We start from the raw sequence: 5000 nt of genomic DNA on the forward strand, positions 1-5000 counted from the left end.
AGCTGCGATACAAACCACCTGCGAGAACCGCAGAGGCGACCGAGCAGCAGACGGCGTCGCGGCGCCGAGCGCCGGGCGGCGGCGCATCCTCAGCGCACACAGTCCTCAATCGGACCAGCACACTGCAGATGTCCACCGCGCTTCGCACCGGGCCCGCGAGGACCTACTTTGGCCGCACGGCGCCGCGTGCAGGGTGCGCCGGCGCGCAGCTGCGCCGCCTGCCGCCTCCGTCGGCCGGGCGCGCCCTGCCACTGGCCGCCCCCACCAGCCGGCTGTAGCGCGTGCGCCCACGCACCGCGCGGCCAGCACGCCGGGAGGCCCCCCCTCACCGGCCGGGGACGGTCCCACCCAGCCACCGCCGCGTATCCGCTTCACACCCACATGCCATTCACGTTCGTGGGCATGGTGGGTATCGCTGAAACAACCGGTTGGTAGCTCAACCGATCGTCGCCATCACTGATTCACCTCTAGCGAGAACAACCGCACCACAACCGTTTACCAGTTGTTCATTTGCGTAACGTCACCAGCAAACGTAGACGTCCATCGCCATTTGCAAATTCAACGATTGTTGCATGCCTGTGTCAGGTGTCACGACACACTATGTCTGCCCACATACACGCAACAACATGTGCACGCTTCGCGAACACGTGGAAGGTGGCCCCCGTACGTATGCGATGTCCATTGCGCGAACGACTGTCAACCGGCCTCTGTCGCATGTCGCAGATGTGGAACGCAGTGCACCATGCTATCACGGTGTGTGAGAAGAGACGACTACGTCTGACAACACGCGCCACTACATCAACAGACGGCTCATGCTGATCGCCATCCACGGCATACCATACTGCAATCCAGCTCTTATAGGGAGACGACACGTAGCTGAGTGCACAATATTTGGACCGTATGGTTCGCCGTTGTTGGCGCAGTCGTGGTACGGTCACACATGTACCACGATGTATCATTCAGTACATGAGGACCAATGTGCAGTACAGTGTGTGATTTGGACGTACAACATCAGCGGACAGTTGACACACGCCGTACCACAACGTAGGCTGTGCTTCGCCATGCAAATGCCAATGAACAACTGCGAAGGGCATTGAGCATGTACGTCCTGCTGCCATCCGCATTACAGTGTATAGCTGCAAGGTGTTTAACATGAAGCGATACTCTGGGGGACCAGGCAGTGCGAGTAGCAAACTATATTGCGGGGGTTGCAGTTAGGCAACACCACACTAATTTAACGCGTCGTATGACAATTACAGAGCAGGTTAAGGCCCAACGTGTGTTGGGTTAAGGCCCAACGTGTGTTGGGTTAAGGCCCAACGGTGTGTTGGGTTAAGGCCCAACGTGTGTTGGGTTAAGGCCCAACGTGTGTTGGGTTAAGGCCCAACGTGTGTTGGGTTAAGGCCCCAACGTGTGTTGGGTTAAGGCCCAACGTGTGTGGGTTAAGGCCCAACGTGTGTTGGTTAAGGCCCAACGTGTGTTGGGTTAAGGGCCCAACGTGTGTTGGGTTAAGGCCCAACGTGTGTTGGGTTAAGGCCCAACGTGTGTTGGGTTAAGGCCCAACGTGTGTTGGGTTAAGGCCCAACGTGTGTTGGGTTAAGGCCCAACGTGTGTTGGGTTAAGGCCCCAACGTGTGTTGGGTTAAGGCCCAACGTGTGTTGGGTTAAGGCCCAACGTGTGTTGGGTTAAGGCCCAACGTGTGTTGGGTTAAGGCCCAACGTGTGTTGGGTTAAGGCGCAACGTGTGTTGGGTTAAGGCGCAACGTGGGTTACGTTAAGGCGCAACGTGGGTTACGTTAAGGCGCAACGTGGGTTACGTTAAGGCGCAACGTGGGTTACGTTAAGGCGCAACGTGGGTTACGTTAAGGCGCAACGTGGGTTACGTTAAGGCGCAACGTGGGTTACGTTAAGGCGCAACGTGGGTTACGTTAAGGCCCAATATAGGTTAGGTTAAGGCCCAATATAGGTTAGGTTAAGGCCCAATATAGGTTAGGTTAAGGCCCAATATAGGTTAGGTTAAGGCCCAATATAGGTTAGGTTAAGGTACAATATAGGTTAGGTTAAGGTACAATATAGGTTAGGTTAAGGTACAATATAGGTTAGGTTAAGGTACAATATGGGTTAGGTTAAGGTACAATATGGGTTAGGTTAAGGCGCAATATGGGTTAGGTTAAGGCGCAATATGGGTTAGGTTAAGGCGCAATATGGGTTAGGTTAAGGCGCAATATGGGTTAGGTTAAGGCGCAATATGGGTTAGGTTAAGGCGCAATATGGGTTAGGTTAAGGCGCAATATGGGTTAGGTTAAGGCGCAATATGGGTTAGGTTAAGGCGCAATATGGGTTAGGTTAAGGTACAATATAGGTTAGGTTAAGGTACAATATAGGTTAGGTTAAGGTACAATATAGGTTAGGTTAAGGTACAATATGGGTTAGGTTAAGGTACAATATAGGTTAGGTTAAGGCACAATATGGGTTAGGTTAAGGCGCAATATGGGTTAGGGTAAGGCGCAATATGGGTTAGGTTAAGGCGCAATATGGGTTAGGTTAAGGCGCAACGTGGGTTACGTTAAGGCGCAACGTGGGTTACGTTAAGGCGCAACGTGGGTTACGTTAAGGCGCAACGTGGGTTACGTTAAGGCGCAACGTGGGTTACGTTAAGGCGCAACGTGGGTTACGTTAAGGCCCAATATAGGTTAGGTTAAGGCCCAATATAGGTTAGGTTAAGGCCCAATATAGGTTAGGTTAAGGCCAATATAGGTTAGGTTAAGGCCCAATATAGGTTAGGTTAAGGTACAATATAGGTTAGGTTAAGGTACAATATAGGTTAGGTTAAGGTACAATATGGGTTAGGTTAAGGCGCAATATGGGTTAGGTTAAGGCGCAATATGGGTTAGGTTAAGGCGCAATATGGGTTAGGTTAAGGCGCAACGTGGGTTACGTTAAGGCGCAACGTGGGTTACGTTAAGGCGCAACGTGGGTTACGTTAAGGCGCAACGTGGGTTACGTTAAGGCGCAACGTGGGTTACGTTAAGGCCCAATATAGGTTAGGTTAAGGCCCAATATAGGTTAGGTTAAGGCCCAATATAGGTTAGGTTAAGGCCCAATATAGGTTAGGTTAAGGTACAATATGGGTTAGGTTAAGGTACAATATGGGTTAGGTTAAGGTACAATATAGGTTAGGTTAAGGCGCAACGTGGGTTACGTTAAGGGCCCAATATAGGTTAGGTTAAGGCCCAATATAGGTTAGGTTAAGGCCCAATATAGGTTAGGTTAAGGCCCAATATAGGTTAGGTTAAGGCCCAATATAGGTTAGGTTAAGGTACAATATAGGTTAGGTTAAGGTACAATATAGGTTAGGTTAAGGTACAATATGGGTTAGGTTAAGGTACAATATGGGTTAGGTTAAGGTACAATATAGGTTAGGTTAAGGCACAATATGGGTTAGGTTAAGGCGCAATATGGGTTAGGTTAAGGCGCAATATGGGTTAGGTTAAGGCGCAATATGGGTTAGGTTAAGGCGCAATATGGGTTAGGTTAAGGCACAATACGGGTTAGGTTAAGGCACAATACGGGTTAGGTTAAGGCACAATACGGGTTAGGTTAAGGCACACATTGTTGTAAGGAAAGGTGTTTTCGGGGGGGGGGGGGGGCTGGTTTGTTGATTGTGATTATCGTAAGTAAATGACTGCGGCATCATCTGATTTGCCACGTCAGGGTGCACCTTTGGCTCATAACAGGCGGCGCTCTGATTCCATGCTTGTGGCAGACCTGTGTCTTTCAATCGTGCCATTGTTTGTGTGGTGTGACAGGAGGCAGTATTGTGATGTTGGGTGCACCCCTGTGTAGGACATGTGTGGGTGTTGGTGGCTTAGCTGAGCAATGGTGGTTGTCGGAAGGGTGGGATATTCTGTTTTCCGAGTGGACCTCCCGGTCTGGTTATGATAGTGTGGATTGTCTAATGTGGCAGAGAGGATGCACTGGGTGTTGTTCCATGCTGGTGCTTAGATATTGTCTGTGTGCCTGTTACAGGCAGAGAGTAGTGCGTGATAAGAGTGTCTGGCTGACGTGTGATTGTGAGCAGAGTCTTTCAGCATGTATACGGACAGTTGTATACATTATCTGTATTCTGATGGCTCTATCTATTACTAATCAGCGCCGTGTATACGTTTAATCCGGTTCCAGTCGAAACTATTGTATCTCTGTACATTAGTGACACGGCGAGCCCGCTATGTAGTTACTCGTCTCGGCAGCTTCCACCGGTGTATGGCAAATGATTATAAGGAATCAGTCTAGTCGTCAATACCGATAGTGTGACGTCACATGTCTGGGGTGGGGGACGCTGCGCCCTTCCGGTGGGTCATGGCCTAGGAAGACTCTTCCCACGCAGGGGGGCTTGGACTGTCATTGACTCTTCCGAGTAATATACTTGCCGTACGTTTTTGCGACTGCGAGTGCAACGCTCACCGGTACCGACATGGATGGAGCGCCTCCTAGCTGCCGCTGAGCATCTGCATTCGTACAGAGAGCAACGCGCTCGCGTCTGTAGCTCGTACGTGGTACAGCTCGCAGCTCATGTATAGGGACAGCGGGAATGTCGCATATTGGACATAACTCTTCATGAAACGCACGTTATAGGGGTGGATTGCACATTGCGAGTGCGAGCAAAGTCCGCCGTTCATCCGCTGGAGCTGCGAGTTGGGCGGTTGGGGTGGGGCACGAACAGGTGCAGGTGGAGTGATTGCCGGTCCACGACTTCGTGCGGCAGAGGCGCTGGCGTTGGGGTGCTGTTGTCGACAGAGGATGCAGGCTTTGTGGGTGGGGTCGAAAGAAGGGCACTGTGGGCCCATGGCTGTCTTAGTCGGCTTGGCGTCTCATAGATGACGGTATCGTCGTTGCAGGAGGTCATGTTGCGGGAGACCTACAGATGGCGGTATGTTTTGCGGTGCGCTCGACATGGCGGACGTAGTGTTGTCAGATTCGCATAGATGGAGGTATTGCATG

The sequence above is a fragment of the Schistocerca americana genome, unplaced genomic scaffold, assembly GCF_021461395.2.
Source record: "Schistocerca americana isolate TAMUIC-IGC-003095 unplaced genomic scaffold, iqSchAmer2.1 HiC_scaffold_382, whole genome shotgun sequence".
Taxonomy (NCBI): Eukaryota; Metazoa; Arthropoda; class Insecta; order Orthoptera; family Acrididae; genus Schistocerca; species Schistocerca americana.